Source organism: Sipha flava, unplaced genomic scaffold, assembly GCF_003268045.1.
Source record: "Sipha flava isolate LNK unplaced genomic scaffold, YSA_version1 87_pilon_pilon, whole genome shotgun sequence".
Taxonomy (NCBI): domain Eukaryota; kingdom Metazoa; phylum Arthropoda; class Insecta; order Hemiptera; family Aphididae; genus Sipha; species Sipha flava.
In genome coordinates, this window is record NW_020273629.1 from 88,158 (window position 1) to 109,440 (window position 21,283).

The 21,283-nt window shown below is 30.5% G+C and overlaps 1 pseudogene; it reads right to left on the reverse strand.

Annotated features, from left to right (window-relative positions):
• Positions 1 to 10,488: 10,488 nt before the first annotated feature.
• LOC112693463 lies at positions 10,489 to 19,061 on the reverse strand (annotated as a pseudogene).
• Positions 19,062 to 21,283: the final 2,222 nt, after the last annotated feature.

A 21,283-nucleotide genomic window follows, 5' to 3' on the forward strand; every position in this document is an offset into this window, starting at 1 on the left:
ACTACTACTACTACTACTACTACTACTACTACTACTACTACTACTACCATTACTGCTACTGCTGCTATACATTATATTCACTATAACGTTGTTGACGATGACGACGACGACGACGACGACGACGACGACGTATATTCCGTTGATGGCGGTGGCGGTAGCGGTAGCGGCAGCAGCCGGGGAAACGCAGCATCATTAATCACTCACTGCCGACCTCTCTCTCGCCGCCTCACGGTGTATCTCTCTTTCTGGCTCAGCTGTTTGGTTTCAGATGGGACCGCCCGAGCGTCAGACGCTTTTCAGAAAAAAAAAAAAAGAAAGAAGAAAAGAAAAAAAGAAGAGAAAGAAAGGAAAAAATAAGAGAATCAAAAGGTCTCCTCTCTTCAGCTACCGCCCTTGTATGCAATGTGCGATTCTTTTTTTTTCTGCTCCCTTAGCCTTCCCCCACCCCTCCTCAGAGAGAGTACATCCTCCCATAGTCTATATATATATTCGACTTGTGTGTCTGTATATATATAAATATATACAGTGATGAGCGTGCGCACCAAAATACGCGGTAAACACCGTCGTGATCGGCGTCCCATGAGAAGACCATGAGAACCCCCATGTATACGTACTACGGCGGCAGGAACAGGAGTAGGACTATAAGCTATGTATATGTATATATGTACCGTGGTGTATTATACAACGCTGCACTCTGCGCGGTCTAAGTCTGAGTAAGACATCTCTCTTTCCCTCTCTCCTTCCGTGGATTTTCACGCATGGCCGCCGTTTCGCGATGATTATTACATTTTATATATTCTATTATATATTGGACGCTCCGACATTGTTATTTGTACGTCAATTGTTCGTGGATTTTATACGGATGCCATCAATCGATTGAGCATTATGATATACTATTGCATGCGTAATGTAGGGTTCGGATCAGCAACGCAAATTTTCTACTCGTCCGAAAAAGTGCGGTGTGTATCAGTGGCGGATCTAGGATTTTATCATGGGGGGGGGGGATATAAAATATTTTCATACATTATATGTATAGGTATTATAAGCTTTATTCTACTAAATTTACAAAATAAAATTTAATTTTCTTGAATATTGTGCCATTACTCTATGGCTGTATCCCGGGTCATGATATAAGTACGAGGTGTATATCCGTAATCTGATATGAAGTTAGATACTAATGTATATTAGTGGTTACGAAATAATAAAAAAATAGTTTTTATTTAAATTTTGTATGCAAAAATTAAATTGGTTGCAAAAATTTTTTTTTTAACTCTCGGACCACGGGGGGATCTATCCCCCATATCCACCCCCGTAGGTCCGCCACTGGTGTGTATGAAAACATTTTGCAACAGGCATACTACTATTAGTACTCTAATAGTACTACTATAGTACTGCTTATAATTACTAATATTGGAACAAATTCTAAGAGAACGTAATATAATAAACATAAAAATTACAAAAAACGATTTTGAGCCTATTATTATTGACCATTTCACTGCGTGAAGGTAATTAATTACTAAGCATTCAATAAGGAAATCCTACAAATAATTAAGACCCAGAATAATCTTCATATCTCTTAACTTTTTAAAATATCAATCAAACTGTAAAATATATTGTAGTAGATATTTTTAAAAGCATATAATTAAAATGATAAATGTAATATATATGTGAAAGAATCATTTTCAGTTTAACTAATCGAAGATAAAAACAATAACGTACCTGATATGCATTTCAAAATTATTAAACACATAATAGTACTAATTCAGTGTAATCTATACATTTATAGAATTCCAATACGATTCAGTCACTCACTGATCAGTATGTAGCCAAAACTACCATACCGGTTCAGTTAATATGTATAAGAAATACACTTAATTCTATGTATTACAGTATATATGCACGAATAAATGATTTATCAAAAATCAAATTTTAATGGGCCAAAACATTTCTGGGCTTCGAGATAGACGTAAAAAGTTTTTTCATTTATTAGTTACCTAGGTAATGATTAATTTTGTTTAATATATTATTGACTTAAATAATAAACGATTGAGATATTTGTAAATTAATATACAAGTATACATAAACATAATAAGTATAATATGATGCGCTGTTTTCAACCTAATATGTTTGATTTCATTGAAATAGTAATTGCTTTGATTAAAACAGAAAAATAAGTCTCGGAAAAGCCGTTTATTTTAGCTGATATAATAAAATGAATCTTTTCTATTAAGCAATTAAATTAATCTTAACTTTACTCATTATAATATTGTAAGTACATATTTCGTAAATAAATTTATTGCCATTTATTTTAGCATATAGTCAATATCTATAATTGGGAGTATAATTTTATGAAAAATAAGTTTACTCGTAATAGTATAGAAGTCATAGCACAGTTAAAAGAAATAATTTATCATAAAAATTATTTATTATTATTATTATTATTATTATTAATATTATCATAAATTCATCATTTATTATTATCATAAAAATATGTATATATTAATTAGTGCATATCCTATTGGTATTTTTTTCTACCTAAAAAGAAACCTTAGTTACAAATATTTATCTTTTAAGTTCGTACATCGTTAATGTTATTAGAAAATTGAAATATTATATTTCATAAAAAATAATACTTATTACTTAGAATTATTTTGTTAGATAATTTTATCAAATCGTATCAAATCATAATATTATGCAAAGTAAATACTGTTTTTATAAACTTTTATCATTTTAAATATGCATTTTTCAAACTACATGTTATTTGAAAAATTGAAAGAAATATTGAGCATTCTTTATTATAAATCTATTATTCCTCAATAGATTCAAACAAGAGTTATACATAATACATGAAGTAATAATTGATCTGTGAATTCAGTTTTCACTAAAAAAAAAAAAAATATACACTAACAACTGCTAGTAGCGATATAGGATTATGATTTTTTTTTTTTTACACAACTTTTCATACGTGTAGTGTGAGGTTTAAACAAACATTGGCTTTTTACTCAATTGAAATTAGTAGGTAATAATTATAAAATTACCATATGCAATAGATAGCAAAAAGAGAATAATGAAAATATTTTTTTACAAACACTAAGTACATTGTTACCTATGACTATGCGTTTATTACGTGCATCATCATCATCATCCACAGCAGGTGTATTGTAATCATAATACAACAGCCGATTTGAGTTAAAAATACGAATTAAAATTAAATATTATGTTGTGGTGATAAAATAAGAGTTTTCGATGATTTATGGAATACACGTGCGAACCATTTGTCCGCAAGTTACAAGATTCCACTTTAAAGTTGAGGATATCAGAAAAAAACTAAGATACATAGGCGAGCGTTAAGTCTAAACGAAAAATAAGACTTTTCATGGCGGTTGCAAATAGGACACTCCCATTGTATCATGTGGGTAGTTCTAAATCGTCAAATCGTCCCCTCGACGTAGTAAATAGCAAAGAGAGAAAATGAAAAAACGAAGGAAATTAGGGAAAAATAGCCTCATGCTGTGAATACATATGTACGTCATTATATTTCACTTACTTTAACGTGTTTCTATTTAATTTTTTTTTCTTGTTGCAAAAAAAAAAAAAAATATATAAGTGAGAGCTATACACATTGTACTACCCAACCTAAAATAATTGTACTACCCTACTTTTAAGGCTAGTTCAGACTATGCCAGTAATTTAGTCGAGTGGTAAGTGATTTACTAGCTACTAAACGGTTTAGTAACTGAAAAGTGTTCAGACACAACAATGGTTTAAAACTGTTTTAGAACATTAGTAGTCGTTTTGGTGCTGTGAAAAGTGATATATTTATATATTATATATGTATTTATATTTTAACGTTTGACATAAATATATAGCTATAATTTTTGAATTACTCAATCACAAAAGAACAAAAATTTCTCAGAACGATTATAAATAAAATTATATTATATTTATATTTATATATTATATTTCAATTGAATATTTCGAATAATTATTTCGAGACATTTCGTGATTAAAAAAATGTCTCGATTACTAATCATTCGATTATGTCCATCACTGATTACATATCTCGATTATTAATATTTCGAATGATTATTTCGAGACATCTATCGATTATAAAAATGTCTCGAATACTAATATTTCGATTATTGAAATCATTCGATTATGCCCATCACTAGTTCAGACCCTTAACTAGCTTATTTAATTATCAGTCGGGAAAGAGGAGGGATGCTACTCTTCCAAAAAAATAGAATAGAATGGATTGATTAAACTAAATTACTTTACTAAAATACTCGCTACTTGACTAAATTACTGGCATAGTCTGAACAAGCCTTAAAGACTAGTTCAGACTATGCCAGTAATTTAGTCAAGTAGCGAGTATTTTAGTAAAGTAATTTAGTTTAATCAATCCATTCTATTCTATTTGTTTGGTCGAATAGTTTAGTAGTTAGTAAATCACTTACCACTCGACTAAATTACTGGCATAGTCTGAACTAGCCTTTACAGTTTAAAACGCGCAATAATTGACGGAAACACGGGTACTAAACCTAATATATAGTAGTAATTTATTGTGTGTGATAGAACGATAAAAATATCACACTGCTGTTTCTGCGAATGAATTCATAGATAAGAATAGCAGTTTATAACGGTTTATGATATCGAAAAAATGCAGAAATAAAAACACATCTACGAACCATAACAGATTTAAGTTTTCCATAATGTTACACCGATTGCAATACAATATTGCTACAATGTACCACTTGGCGGTATAAAAATATTCATATTTGCATAGTAGACATTCGAATCGCAATGATTCGAAGGAATCCTTTAGTTAGGTATCATGTTACACGCGCATACAAACACACACACAAAGGTTATAACTTGTGCATAAAGACGTTAATGGAACAGTTTTTTTGTCGCAACCCATACGTTTTTAACGATACAACCCTGTACGTGTACATGTATACCGTAGCACGTAACGAAAACGTACTAAGACTACGCTCGGTTCCGAAAATGTATTTCGCGACGACGTGCATCATTATCCGTAGCAGGTGAATTGTTATCATAATATAGACGAAAGGTCGTTCACGTCATTTGATCGAGAATTCATATTATTGCACTTAAATCTATTCGCGTGGAGCACATACTACGCATAATCAAATTCCGACGAGGTGTATTTGTACGTGTGTGTGTGTGTGTGTGTGTGTGTGTGTGTGTGTGTGTGTGAGAGCGTAAACGTATGTATAAATACATATATTTATGTACGTGTATCACGATGCGTAAATAAATGTAAGTATACACTGCCGGGCTGTGACGTTTCGTGTATGCATGCGCGCGTCTATCGTAAATAGGGTTGAGCAGATGAGCAGGGTGCGACGGGGCGCGCACATCAAGAATCGCAACTGTCACGCGAGATATGACAATCCCAGGAATACGTAAAACTCTCGGGGGACCCCGCACGTATGAAAAATGGATTTGACGACGTCAGCGGGCTGCGGTAGCGGCGGCGTCGGCGGATGCGGCGGGAAACCGCGGTAAAACGACTCGGGCGTCTATAAAGCTTTTAAATCCATCCAATCCAATTTTCTTATATGAACTACTATCACTATGTCACCGGAACGACCATTTTTCATCGCGCGAACAATGAGCAGACAACTCAATCAGCCTGATTGTACGCCTCTGGGATAAAAAATAATAATAATAATAATAAATAAAGAAAAAAAATATGTTCATCTATATATACACATAAAAAATATAAAATAAACTCGTGTGGGTCTTGAAAAAGTACTGTAAAGTGTGTATGTATTTATATAAATACAGAGATAGATAAAAATATTCTGTTCTAGTTCACTACGAACCGTCGCCATCGTGGATTTAACTCCACTATTTTCATTTTTTACTAGCTCATCGCTCGGGACACAGTTAAGTGGTTAAATATATATATCCTATACACAATTATATATTTAAGTAGAACGACAACGTATGAATTATAAGACATACAAAACGATAGAAACATTGTATCAATACTGCTACTAAGTACTACTTCTACACTATACTGTTATGGTATTGATTTTTGTTTTGCTTTTGAAACATAATCCTAATCTTGTCCATATAGATACAACAATCGAGTAAACTACAAATATACCAATTATACCTTTGGTTATTAGAATTAACTAGTAAATAATAATAATATTATATTAGTTGATGACAACAAGAATAGGATGGTTAATCTATCAAATTATAGCATTTTTTCTATCTTCTTATGTATGTAAGCTAAGGACGTCACTTTGGGGGGGGGGCAGACTATGGCAAATTCCCATTCTAAGAAGTTTTAAAAAGTTCGCAATTCTTTGTTCGATGATCAAATATTAAAATCGGTAAATAGTATATTTTCTATTTTGTATTCAGAAATCAGATAATATTATTTATACTTTCTTTATTCTTTATATACACGTTATTGGTTTATTAAGAGTTGGGAAACACTGGCTCCTCCCCAGCGTATGACAATCGTTTTACGCAAACCTTATAAACTTTATTTTTGGTATTTATTTATTTATTTAAATTTTATACAGGCCAAGCTCAGTTACATAAATATTAATAATAATAACAATCGTCCGTTAATAGTCTTAACAAATATATCTTAACAAAAAAGCGAATAAAAAAAGAGAAGAAACAAAAAAAAACAATAATATACAATATAAATTATAATATAATATACTTATACTATGAATTAACAAGTAATAAATTACAATAAAGTTTGAATGAGTTGAAGTTTGGTGATATGAACATATCAATATTTAATTTGTTAATAGTTTTCATAATTCTAAGATGGGGAGTATTGCTTGCGTAATTAGTTACATTTGTGTTAAGATAAAAAGTGTTTTTTGACCGGAATTTACGAGATGGGGTATAGAAGGAGAAATGACTTAGAAACTCAGGACAGTCAATAAGTCCTGTAAAGAGTTTAGAAGAAAAATATAAATCTAATCGCATACGACGTTGTTCAAGTGTTTCGATGTTGAGAAACGTTAATAATAGAGAGTACGAAGAATGGGGTTCTCTAAATATGGAACATTTAAATGAGAGGAGACGTAAAAACTTGTGTTGAGTTTCTTCAATTTTATTTTTAAGATCCGATTGGTTTGGAGACTATATTATTGAGATATATTCACAGATAGAACGAACTAAACAGCAATATACTGACTTTAAAGCTAATAAATCATCGACATCAAAACAGTTACGACGGATAAAACCAAGGATTTTATTTGACCTATTAACTATGTTCGTAATATGACAGTCAAATTTGAGTTTGGGATCAAAATAAATACCAAGGTCTTTAATAGGCCCGATAGTCCGAGGTAGTGGTTTACCATTGAGATTATAATAAAAAAAAGAGACCACTCCAGCTCTGGAAAATGTCATTAACTGGCATTTATTAATATTAATAGTAAAATTATTGTAAGTACACCATTCATAGAGATTATTTAAATTGAGTTGAAGTAAATCAGCTTCACTTTGATCATTAACTATATGGAAAATCTTTTTTATCATCGGCAAACATTAATTTAATGCAATTTTGAAAATTAATGTAATTAATAAAAATAAGGAATAATATTGGCACTAAATGGGACCCTTGAAGAACTCCCGATGTAGCATGTATTGGAATAGACCAGAACTCTTTGTAAACTACTATTAGCTGACGATTTTCGATAAAGGAAATAATTCTAGGATAAAAAAGAGCCACAAATACCAATCTGTTTCAATTTTAAAAACAGGATATGATGGTTAATTTTATTGAATACCTTAGCAAAATTATTGTATATTACATCAACATTCGATCCACGTGAAAGAGCGGAGAATAATAAATTGAATAAGTAATGTAACGGCGCGGAAATGACAAATTTACAGTTTCTTAGGAAAATGTCTGGAATTAATTCGGGACCAAGACTAGAGTTAGAACTTAAGGAGCCAAGTGATTCAAATATCTCTATTAAATCAATTAAACAGGAGTGGAGTGAAGAAGAAAGAACTGTGAGTGGATTTTGCTGTGAATGAACATTAACATAATCATAGATTTCATAAACACTAGAAAAGTATATAACAAAAGCATTAATAATGTCATTAGTAGTACCTATTAAATTCATTTGAATGTAAATGTATACAATTTGGTAAAAAGTTATTTTTGCGTTTACTGTTTATGAATTCCCAAAATTTATTAGGACTGATTTTTAAATTAGTTTGAATTTTAATTATATAATTTTGATAATCTTTTTTCAAAAGAAACTTACATTTCCCACAAATATTAGAAAATGTATTGTAATCACTCATCAAACCCGATCTCTTAAACACTGTATGAGCAATTTTTTTTTTAAAAAATTGTTTCTTTTAAGTTTAATTATCTATATTTTATTTTATACTAACCAAGGAGGGTAATAGCACTGACGTTTAATTATTTTAAGTGCAAAAATATCAATGAAATCATAAATAATAGAATAAAACAAGTCGACAGCTTCATTAATACTAAGATCTTTAAATAATTTATTCCAGTCTATCGATGCTGAACTAAAAGTTATATCAGCGTAATTACAACTAAAAAAGTTATACATGCATAAATTATATTCAATTGATTCACTTATAACTATGGGAACAGAAATTAATAGGCCCAGATGATAAATGTCACACGGAATAAGAGGATTAACAGATTTATTTACAGATAAATTCTTTAAATTAGAATGAACCAAGTCTAGCAATGAGCCACTGCTGTTATAAACATTATTAAATTGAGAAAAATGTAGGAAAGATAATTTTGATAAGAATTATGATTCTAAATTATTTAAGTTAAGCATATTTAGAAAAAATCCAATAGAGCGTGCCATTGAAGTTTAGGTAAATTGTAATCACCAACCAATAATATGTTTTTAGCACAAGGAAAACTTAAAAGTAGATTATTAATAATGTCAAAATGTGCATTGTAAATTGAGATATCAGTATGAGGTGGAAAATAAACATTACCTATTATAATATAACTATTTTTTATTTTAATAATGACAATTATGTGTTCAACTGGGCTGATAGGTAACGATAATAAACGAGAATGAAATTTATTATTAATTGCAAGTAGAACACCCCCACCTCTAGAGCGATTGTTAATATTCTGGTTACGGTCGCAGCGACTTATATTATAGCCGGATAAACCTAGTTCAGACACGAGAGGATCGCTTCAGCAATACGAACTAGTTTTTCGGAGCAGTTATCATAACTAAAATTAATGATAGTTTCATTATCATCCTGTGTTTGTTATCACTAATATATAATATCAAATAGGTAAATATTATTTCTATATTACTACACTATTATATTATATTATAATATAGTATATATAATAATATTATATTATATAATTAATTTTTTTCTATACAGTGGCGGCATCTGGGGGGAGCATGAGGGTGCAGTTGCACCCACGACAATTTTTCTAGGGGGGCAAAAGTATCATTTTGCACCCACAGACAACAGTCAAAAATATTATATTATATTTTAGTTATTGAATTGTAAATGCTAACAATAGTAATATAATGTAATTTTAATTATAATATATGTTACTAACAGTAATTGTTTTTTATTATTATTTATGTTAATAAAAATAGGTTCCTTATATATTTATAAGTTATAACTAATATTTACAATTATATATTATACTAATTGAAATATATAATAAAGTTTTACATATAAAGATTTTTTTTATTACTTTTGTAATAGTAGTAGTTAAATATTAAGTGACGTGGAAAAACACCCCCCCCCACCAGCCGGTTTGTGAATCACCATAAACGTTTGCACCCACATGAGTTTCTACCAAGTGCCACTTATGTTTCTATATACGACACTAAACTTAATGTTGTGGTCTTATAACACATTAAAAAAATTGTGTTCAAAAAGAATTATAACTATTCCAGCATCCAAACTGTGCCGCAACTAGAAGAGGGACTGGGGATGATCAGCACTGTTAAGGGGCCTCAATTTTTCTAAGCTAAAAAAATCAAAATTCATAGAATTTATTGTACTGTATATATTTAAAAGAATATTAAGACCAGTGGCACAGGAACTATTTTTCAAATTATATTTATTTTCCAAATTATAGTTTTTTCCCCCTTATATCTGAGAGGTCAATTTCCCCCTCTTCCTTATCTGATGACTGCAAAAACATAAGGTGAATTGAAAACTAACGAATATTCTAAATCACTGTAAATATTAATAGAGCTAATAACGTCAGAGTTTAAATTGTTTATCATATTTATAGATTTTATATTATATTTAGTGATAATAAACACAGGATGATAATGAAACTCTTTAATTTCAGCCATGACAACTGCTCCGAAAAACTAGCTCACGTTGCTGTCGCGATCCTCTCGTGTTCAGACGTATTTTCAGGAGATAACCAAGTTTCAGATAAGCCGATAAAATCATATTCAGATAGATATACATTACGCATTAAAACGTTTAAATTGGAATTGAGTCCACGAACATTTTGATAGTAGAAAAATAAGTTATTGTGAACTGGCCCATTTGTTTGTTTTTTGAAATGGTTGGTAGACATTTGACAAACTTCATCACTAAGTTGGATTCCCCGGCTACTTTAAGTCCTTCGAGCTTTCCAATGATATTACACAGTCGATTACGTTGCATAATAGTACGATCTGGAGATATACAAATGGAACTGTAGATAGAAGACGTTCGTAGTTTGTGTTTATTTTTAAGTACGATAAAGACATCAGTTGGCTCATGTAAAGTAACATTAAATGGCCGAGATTTATTTGATTTTTGGCCTAGTCTAGAGACTAATGTTGGAGTAATATTAGGATTAGTAATAATAGAATGTAAAACAGATTTTATTAGCGATATGTCATTTTCATTATTTCCATCAGACTCAGCGGTATTAAAAATAATTGAATTTCGTGATCTTGCCTGTCGATCCATAACTTCAGATATAACAGTCTCGTCCGTGGGAGAGTTAGAAGCTTTAGTACTAGACAATTGATTTTCTAACTGGGTGACTCCACTTTCGAGCACTGAAATACGAGCACCTAAGTCTCGCAGTTGAACAGAAACATCGTCGAGTTTCTTATTAAGTAATGAAAACGAGGGTTCATGTTTAGAAACCGATTTTTTATTATCGTTTACTGCTGAAAGAATGTTATTAATTTTAGATATATAATCAGTGTCTAAAACTGGTTGCAATAATCGGAGATTTTCTGACTCCAACTCTTGCACGCCCGCAACTAGTGCACCGTTACGAAGCACAACGAACTTTAAGATTATTGCCGGTTAAACCAAAGACAGACGAACAAACGATATGGAATGGCTTAGAACAATTTGAACATTTATCACAGTCGGTATCATCTAACACAAAATTGCACTTTGAACAACTCGTACTGTTTGCGCCGCTAACGCAAACGTATGATTTGGATACATGAATAATATTACGCGCACAGTAACTGCACAAAATAAAACAGAATGGACACTGATAACAAATTACATGGGCAGCATAGGACAATAATGAAATCAGTCAGCCATTTTATTTGAGGTACAGTAGGAAGTTAGTAACATTTTATTCCATCATGAAACGGTAGTAATATTATTTTTCAAAGCATTAAGTGCAATAAGAGTTTGAGATTTGGAGGGCTTATAAGTCTTATACTATGGTATGACCATGGGTCAACCCCCAACCTCCCATCATTACCAAAAAAATATAAATTGTGTTTTTGTAAATGTATTACTATTGTATTTGTAAATTTACTACAGCAATGATTCGCATTTTATAGTATTATATCGATATAAACGTTTTTAATATACTTAAAAAATTTATATAAATACCTGTATAATACTATTTAATCATCGATGAATGTATTTTATACATTTTTTTTTTTTAAACACTTCCCATTCTGAAATTCTGCACATGGGCCTGTATTATGGTAGACATACTATATAAAAAATGATCCACAAGTAAAAACTTCTTGATACCCAGTAGGTCACCATGTTTCACACTGGTAGATCACATATTAAACAATCACCATAATTGAAATTACAATTAATAACGAATATCAGTTATCACTGATTATAATTTGATTACAAAAGTACTTCAATTAACATAGTCGCTGATTTCACTGCCGCCGTGTTGTGTCCACCCCCTGGTAACTGCCGCCGTGCCGTAATCAATCTCACGGTCATCGGCCTATTTCGGTTCACCACCGATACTCGACACACACGTACACGCACACACATATCATTGTTTACGGTGCGTCCTAGGTGAACGCGATTTTGCGAGCGGGCGAACGGGCGGGCAACGCGATAAAATTCAAAATAGATTTAATTTATGGAATGTCCTATTTAGATGGTTAACAAGCGGGCGGACAGGCGATTATAATAATATCGCTCGCGTCAAAACAAATATTTTTGTTTCTGACGCGGGCGACTACTAGTACTATTTTCGAATATTTTCAGTTCAGTTGTTTGTGTATTTTAATTTATAAAACTAACACATTTATTTAAAACCATAGATTCAAAAATAAAACAAGAGTAGAAGTCAATATTAAATCACACCTAAATAAATTGGGCTTGTACATTTTCTTTTTAGTTTCTTTTTATTTGACATTTTTGTTTCTTCATAACATAGTACTTAAGCAGGGTATTTTCATAAAGTATTGCAATATTGAATCCATTTTTAAGAATGTACAAAATTCACAACAAATAACCATCAACTTAAAAATAATTGAAAAATATTTACGTCTACAAATCGTCCACCCACAAAATCGCGTTCATCAAGGACGCACCGTTATACTTTTAATTATTATCGGTTATCGTTTGCCGTCTATATGTGTGTGAGTTATATAATTGTAAAGGCCCGGTGCCCTTATTATTTTTGTCGCTTCTTATCGAACGAACTGTCGTTATGTTCACATCGACCGCATTTTAATTACATTTGTTTTGTAGCCGCCATTGGCACATTTTTCTGTGTTTTTATTATTGCCGTCTTAGGCCAAATTATTATTATATTTTTTTTATTATAACAGTTTATTATTATTATTAATACAATTGTGTTGTGCCATCATAGGCGAAATTATCATTTTATAATTATTTTACTTTTATAGTTTTACGCGTGCTAATCGCCGTCAATTTTGTGAAAATTGTTTTGTAGATGCAAATAGCCGATTTTTATTATTTTACATATTATTATGGTAGTTGCAGCTGGTCACTCTGCCCTCCATCAAATAGTGAGTAATTTATTTATTTATATTTATTGTTTTATTTATACTTGTGTAATTTATTCAAAATATTATTGAGGCAAAGGGTCTATTTATTTTATTGTTATTTATTATATCTGTTGCGGTGATTTCTTTATTTATTTATTTGTCCTTTTAATTATTATTGTTTTACAACGATTAAATAGCAACAGAGTTACCATATACCTTCGCATAATTTATTAGCTACCTCCCGTTTTCCTTAGTTTTAAGTAACACATCAACACAAAAATACACACATTCACACACCACCTCATCACATAGCTCGTCAGATTTGTGCGGCGAACCCAACCATTCTGATGAAGCTACACACAAATATACACGCATACACACATAGGCGTGCGCAAAATTTGTCCGCAGGGGTGGCCCCTTGAAAAAGATTCTTGTACTAAAGACTACTAGTATAATTAAATATTTTAAATTTAAAAATTATTTATTTAATTCAATATGCAAATATAAAAATAAATACTATTTAAACTTGCACAATTTATATCTAAAAAATCCTTATTTACATATTATTATACTATTTATAACTCCATCCATCTGTCCACGGGAGTAAGGTTTTTGAATGTATCAATTACATCTTTAATTTTTATATTATATGCAAGTTCTGATTAGTCTGATTAATAACTAATAACTATTACATTTATTCACAGATATCAATTCTATACTATAAGATTAAAACTGGCATTACTTTATTCATGTAAAATGTAAAAATGTTCGCTATCTTGTATAGTATAGATATATATTTATTTAAGAAAAAGCCAGAGTCTGAAGGGGGGGCCGCAGCCCACCCGGCCACTCCCGTGGGCATGCCTATGCATACACACTATAGTCAGTCGGTGGTGAAATCACATTTAGTGTACGCATTATAAATGGGTGACCGGTGTGCGCGTAATATTGTTTTACGCTATCAGCCCCAACACATACTACATATAAATTATAAGATAACGGAACGGAAAATGAAACTAAAATTGTAAACGACCAAACCGAACGAAAGTTAGAATACAACTGAAATAGTATATTATATATTTCTATAAATGTGATCTTTACAAAACAGTTCTCGTGATATCGATACTATAAAAATTGAGCTCATTCAGGCGCGAACTGGCCCACCGGAATACCGGGAAAATCCCAGTAGACCTTCTCAATAATTATAAGACTTGAGCCCCTTACCAAAAAGGTACCTGTATTTTCAGTAATTTTATTATTTTTAGCAATTACAATACAATACTGATGAACAGTCGACTTCTTAATTTAGTACCCAATTGGGAAATGAGTAAGACACGCAATTTTTCGAATAATTTAATTGATTTTCTTTTGGTAAATATGTCTGTTACCATTATTTCGATTGTTCCATTTGATTATTCCCATCACTAGTTGTAGTATCACCAGCAGAATCGGTAAATAATGTTGCTGATGTTCGGCGGAAAAAACGACCCTTATCAGCTCGGGAATACAGTAAATTTAAATATATTGCAATTTCTTTAGGCATATTTCCAATTTTGTTTTTTCTAATAACCTGCTTGATGCATTAACCGTTTTTATAACTAAAAAAAAAATCTATCTGACATTACATTTGTGTGTTATGACTCACAATGGATTTATGAATCCATGCATTTCTTTAAAATATCATATAACTCCCCTTTAATAGTAAATGATCTTGAACAATTTGTTTTTGAGTAGAGAAGTTTAATGTGTAACAGTAAATATAGTAGTAAACAGTATAATAGTTTAATATAGTATAATATACATAATAGTATAATATAGTAAATTTCACTAATGAACATTACGTAAATCGTAATAAATGAACAGAGAATGAATAGCTAATATATACCAGACAATTTTATTTCACCTACCTTTTTACTAAATATTGAATACCAGGAGCTACGTCAATGAATTTTTTATATCGATTGATGTCAAAACTTTAGAATTTTTACTTTTAATCCACTCGATTTTCTCTTTAAAAAAACTTATATAATTTTAAATATGTACCAACGTTAATATTATGTTTCATATTTTTCATGCTTAATCATTAAATAAATAGACCATAGAGTTGAGGGTTTAATTTCTGTAGGTAATTTATTAAAATTTGTGAAAAACACATTTTCCGACAACGATTTGGTTTTATTTATTTTTATATTTTATTTCTTCGAAATTCTAATTTTATATTTTATATAATATTATTAAATTTAGTAATAGTGTTGTATGTAATAGTCTAGTATCAATGAAAATAGTATGTTGTTACCATCAGTTTGTATTTAGTGACGTTTCACTGTGTTCGTTTCATGCAATAATTGTAATTAATAATATATAACGCTCCAGCCCCTTTAACATGAATTAATGATTGACGATTTAGTAAAAAAACTCGTCCAAAATTATCTGCGCTACGAAAAAAATACGGCATAATTTGAAAAATATACGTTCTAAAATTAATAGAACCTTAGAGAACGCCGACATTCAGGTATCTATGAGTTTATTGTATATAATAAATTAAAATAATACCTATTAATATTGTAGAATTAATAAAAAACAGAGGCGATTTTTTACGGCTATATGGTATAAGCATTTATTACAATTTACACAAGCTTTTTTCATAATAATAATTTTACATGAAATAACGACTACAATATTATTATATACAATGTATATTATTATATCTACATTGTTTATGCTAAAAAATAAGTGATTTTAAATGTAGTAACTTAGTCGTAACTTAGCGTCGGCTTTTCTATCCTAATTGAAAATAAATTGGCAATAATTGATTCCTGAAATAAATAAGAAGACACGCGTGCTGGCGGTAGGCACAATATAATAATAATTATTGCTCTGCGTACTTATTTTGGTTCGTCGCCGGTACGTTATTAATATTCTACGACGACCAAAAGTAACATTCTTACTTTCGTTTTTGAATTTCGAATTTTGAATTTTAATTAGTCTAGCGTCTGCTATGTTTGAAACTAATGTGTAGTCCCTAGAGAGAGATATTTTTGTGTAATCTTTTTTTTTCTCAATTTAACTATATGAAATAATTTATTATTTAATTACTAATTAAGATTCGCTCACGTTACCGTGATAGCGGTAGCGATAGCAGTGGCGATGGCGGTGGCGGTAACGGATATTGCTAGCCCGTGCACACAGCGGCGGTAGCGGTAACGATTGGTGGTCACTGTGACGGTGGCTATCTCTGCCCACGCACACAGGTTCACTGCATTGCAAAGATTTTCATGAACATTTATGAAATAAATAAACGAACTTAATTTTAGTTAAATAATTAATTATTTATAAAATTAGAATATTTTATTTAATATAATATAAACTAAGTTTTACGATTTGTAATAGAAACATTTTATGTACATATACTTAGATAATATGTGTTCCTTTACTTATATTATTTTCAATGAACATTGATAACTGCAGTTGGAGTATAAGTAGTCTATTCATTTACACACAACAACAATAATATTGTTGATCGGTCTCCTCTGAAATTTAACTCCCGCGAAAAAATAAACTATCCAAGTCATAAACTCAAAATCTATCACATATTTGATATTAAAAATATTATCTGAATTGTTTCTTAGAACTTTAAAAACAAAATTATGTAAACAGTTCGGTATATAATAAAGATTCATGTTTAGTATCGACTGAGCATTATAATTTGTTAATGTTAATGATTTTGATATAAATACGATTACACCCAGATAAACCAAGTATATTTAGAAGAAATATTCTAATATAATATACCACTGTGTAAATTAAAAACATAGTATTTAGATTATAAAATAAAAATATAATATAAAATGAATTAAAAAAATTATAATATTGTAACATGTAATATAACATATTTTAGTCTATATAAATTATAGTTTAAATACATTATATATAATGATATAAAATTATATGATTTGATTTAATGTATGCATTTTATAAATTAACAATATTTGATACCTTGTCTGAGTACAGTAGTACTATAGAAGTAAGTAGTAACTACATGAGGATATACTATGGATCATAGTACATATTAATTAATATATATATATTATATGATATAAACGACTACATACTATCAGTGACGGTGCTAGAGTTTGCAAGGCCCTGGGAAAAATTAATGCTGGGTCTTATAATTTATATTAATAAAATATTTTAAGTTCAGTTAAATAAGAACTGCGGGACCTTAATTATAATTTAAGACGCAGGGCCCTAGGCAACTGCCCCTATTGCCCATCCCCTCGCGCCGTCCCTGCATACTAGTCATACTACTATTGAATTGAACTTAAAAGTCGACCATTTGAAGACTCATGGACGTTACTCAAAGCAGATATTACAAATGGACCGAATCATGTATTCGGGGACCACACTAAATGCCAACCGTATTTTTGTCAAGGCCAAAAGAAATGTGAGAAACTTTATTTGCTGTATGTTATTATTAGGGCTCGGGACTTATTGAATTTGCATTTTTTTATTAAATAGTCCAAAAAATTTCTAAGTAAGACAGAAATTTGTTTCAAGTTGTAACAAATTAAAAGAACTAAAAAAAATGCATATTTTCACATATATTATGAAAACGTTAAATGTTTATGTGTCGTGCAAGGAGGTTGTGATATGTGTATAAGATTTAACCGAAAGTTAATGTTTTATAAGGACCGTGGTATACATTTAAGTTTTCAGTTGTGCTGGGAATACGCGGCTAGCGCTCTTGGAAATTTCCACTTTCCCTACTCCCTCACTTTTTAGGATTTCCACTTAACCGCCCGCCACTATAGGATTCCCATCTTACCGCACACTGGACGGATAAATGTGACATTCCAACGCTTCGACCGTGGTCGAAAACCAAACTTTCGATACAGGTGTGACAATAATGTTATACCAAGAGAGTCAAGTTTTAATTTCGATTACCGTTTATCTTTTTGTTTATTATTTCGATTTCTTTATTATATAGCACTTACGAGTATAACAAGAATCTTGAATGGCTGATGAAATTATCTTTTGGGATGAAATTAATTCAACAGCGGACAATCATATAAGTAAGGGAGCAAGTTTTGGAATCTTTCAAGAATTTCGTAGAAGATTGAATGCTCTGCAAACGTTTTCAACGCCTATAATACATTAAAACAAGAATATAATGATATATAAGATAATGACATATACATATTGGAATAATAGTCTTGAAAGATTCTTCCGATCTCATCAAACATTTCCGTTCTCTCTTAAAATAACATTTATGTACCGTCACTATAAAAACACACCTTCACGAAAACAAATAAATTTATTTTGTATTATCGTTATTGATACACCTAAATTATTTTGAGTATTATAATTTTTATTAAAAGTAAGACTTTTAAATTTATTATTAGTGTGTTTTCAAAATTTTAATTCCAATGGTCGTCAATATTTAATACAAAGGATTTTAATTGATTTTTATTTGAAATTTAATATAATTAGTGTTTGAAAATTTTATGAAATATAAGATTGTGAAATATTTCAGTATTTAAAAAAAAAATTATTTTTCTTTAAAAAATGTATAATTGTTATGTATATTTCAAATTTTTGAATAAAAGTAAAACTAACAGCAGAAAAGTATAAATAATAATAGGTACTCTTAACGACCGACATGGAAACACGGCGAATAAAATCGTACTAAAGGTTGCCACACACTAGATCGGAACGCATCGGAAACGAATTTTTATCATCGGAACGCATCGGAACGGAAACGAATGTTATCCGCACACTGTATCGGAACCAGTTGGAATTCCGCGGCCATGTATACTTGGTCATTTTGATCTCATCGCAATCGTAATATTTTTGAGTGTTTATAAAATATAATATTATAATGAGTGATACAAGTAGTGACGTAGAAGAGATGATAATCATTCACATTAGATCTGTTGTTAGAAGCTGAAGAAAAAGAAAATATATAGGACAAAAAGACAGTGGGTTCATAGTATACATATGGCAAGGAAAAAGAAAGAGAGTTCTATACACTATTCCCGCATTTAAAACAGGACAATACATTTTTTTTCAATATTTCCGGATGAGTTACGAAAAAATTTGCCAATCGTTAAAACATATAAATTCTAAGTACAAAACGATGATGACCAAAAGTTATTCTACATTTTAACTTTTAAGTCTAAGTAATTGTATTATTTACAATACATTTAAATTTTAGATCATTTTTTATTATTTTTATTATTTTTCAAAACCAGTATTGTGCTTTCTCGTGTTGTCTTGTAGCTTATAAAATATTCATTGAGTATTGAGTATTGAGTGTAATATGACAATACAATCAGTATATTTTAATAATAAATAAAAAAAAATAGTAATAATAACTATAATTCACAAATATAGAACGATTAGTAGAATTTATAACGTAAGACGTAAGTTGTAAATATGTTTTTATTAACAGCACAGTCGCGGTATCGGAATATTACCATAGATTTACCCAAAATAAATTTTAACCTCTACAATAAATATGATAAAAACAAAAATAGCTAATTTATGGATGTAGATACACTGCTTCTATTGGTGATAAACAACTTATTAATGTTTTGGTCGGCGGAGGGTAGTTGTGTAACATGTGACTGGAAAAATAAAATTATTATTATAATAATAGCATTATTATTATAAATAATGCATAACGTGCCTTTTACAGATTATCACTTTCTACCCTCACTAGTCTAATTATTTCTATAATTATTATCAATTTTTATTTTTCAAAAATAACTTGAAAAATTGTACAAATATTTGGTTTTCAAACTATCGTAGCCAGTAAGTCTGGTTCGACAAATATTTTCAAGTTTGATTTTTGAACAGTAAAAGATGTTTGATAGTTCGGTTCGATTTTTTTCATGCCGAGTTCGAATTTCAAACTGAACCAAACATCAAGGGTTGGGTTGGGTTCGGTTCGAGATTCGAACAGTTCGACCCATTACTAGTAAATATTATAAAATATCACCCTTGAAGGATAATAATTACTAATAAATAATTTTATTATAAGTATATCAATTTAAGTTCATTAAAATTAAAACCCAACATGTTTTATGAATTTTTTCTTTTATTTTTTTCTGTCATTAACACTTTTAATAATAATAAAGAGTATATCTAAATTGTTTAAGCTTATAAGCAAAAAGCTAGCTTCAGTTCGGATGGCAGTATCTTTATCTTAGACGTAATTAATTTTAAAATATTCTGACGGTAACACCAGAGCCTAAAATGCATTCATATACACCCCAGTAACGATGATATTCAGTTTTTATTTTTGAAAAAATTATACCATCAAATATGGCATATACTTAAAACATATAAATAACGAGATTTAAATAGGACAGATCAGAGGCATAATCGATTACTAAACAGTTGCCACCCATCGATCAACTATCGATCATAATATTGACCATGTAAATCCATTTTTACCATATTTTTTCGATCTTATAATGTTAATAATAATATTATTATACAACCAAACTATTTCCAACGTGATGCGCCACGAGTTGCAGCCACTGTCAGTAGGAGAATTCCCAGAGGTGCAATACACGACAAGATTCACCTGCTTGGGATTATAACATATATAAATATGTATTCATATAATATATACCCAGAAACTGGTCTGTGTTCGCTTTTTCTCCTTTTCTCTCTCTGTCTCATTCTCTCTCTCTCTCTCTCTCACTCGTTCCATGGCACGCACATGTGTATATGCGCGCACTATTTTTCCCTTGGCCAACTGTTGTGACCGCATTTCTGTCGAGTCACGCCCAAACGGACGCGCATTTATAAGGGCTCTGTGTGTTGTTCGCCGCCACCACCGATAAAGAAGAAAAAATATGGTACACGGACGTTCGAATATGCCTATACGTGCGTGTCTGACTCATATTATCATATTTGGCCTGAATACGATGTACATGTATACCAACTACACATACACACACGTATATACGGGCTTATATATTACGCACATATTATACATCGTTTGGGTGGAGGAAGGAGGACGCAGACAAAAAAAA